Raw genomic sequence first — 959 nt, 5'->3', positions numbered from 1 at the left:
TGTTGTTTGGCGGGTCCAGGCTGGGGATTCGAACCCGCCACCTTAGGTGTACGTGGCTGGCGCCTTAGCTGGTTGAGCTATAGGCGCCGAGCCTCCACGCTCATTTTCTATGTTCACAAAGAATCCTTAACTTTTGTTTCTTTTCCCTTAATACTATGCCTAAGACTACTCCCTGTCTTAGTCAACTTTCCTTAGCCTGTTGAATAGAGAACCTTGTGTAATAGTGTTGTAACCAGACAGGTGCAAAGACTACAGGTGCCCTGATTGCCGCAACAGAAAGGTTAAAAAACCATCTTTGGCTCTGCCTATGGGCTCCCTAAGTCATAGGCCCTTCATGGTGTCCCTGTGGTGACCCTAAGCTCCTGGAGCATGGAAAATGCTCCCACTATTTAAATAATAAAACAAAATCATTCACATAGAGCGTTGACATCTAGCAGGGGATTCGATGTATATCTGTGACTAACTGGTAATTTAGTAATTTTTACTCAATTAATATGGGTCCTGGGGTGGAGGGGATGAGAAATACAGATAAGCTTCTCTGTAATTCGATTCTATAAGTTGGAATAAGGAATCAGGACAGGAGAAAGTCTAGTTCTACGAATTTGAGTAGAAATTTCAGGCCAGGCCTGCCACAGATTCATTCTAGCCCAGCAACCTCATTGTACAAAGGGAAATTCAAGGGCTGGGAAGAAGAAAAGATTTGCTTGAGGTCTTATAGATAGTTAGGGCCAGAATGGAAATCAGTTTCTACTTTTGCAAATAACACTCTAGGCCAGTGGTTCTCAACCTTCCTAATGCCTCCTAAAGCTGTGACCCTTTCATACAGTTCCTCATGTTGTGGTGACCCCCAACCATAAAATTATTATTTTTTTTTTTGGAGACGGAACCTCAAGCTATCGCCCTGGGTAGTGAGTGCTGTAGTACCACAGAGTCTCACTTTATAGCCCTTGGTAGAGTGA

This window comes from Otolemur garnettii, unplaced genomic scaffold (assembly GCF_000181295.1).
Source record: "Otolemur garnettii isolate 467f Iridium unplaced genomic scaffold, OtoGar3 scaffold00109, whole genome shotgun sequence".
Classification (NCBI taxonomy): Eukaryota; Metazoa; Chordata; class Mammalia; order Primates; family Galagidae; genus Otolemur; species Otolemur garnettii.
This window is presented reverse-complemented; position numbering follows the sequence as displayed.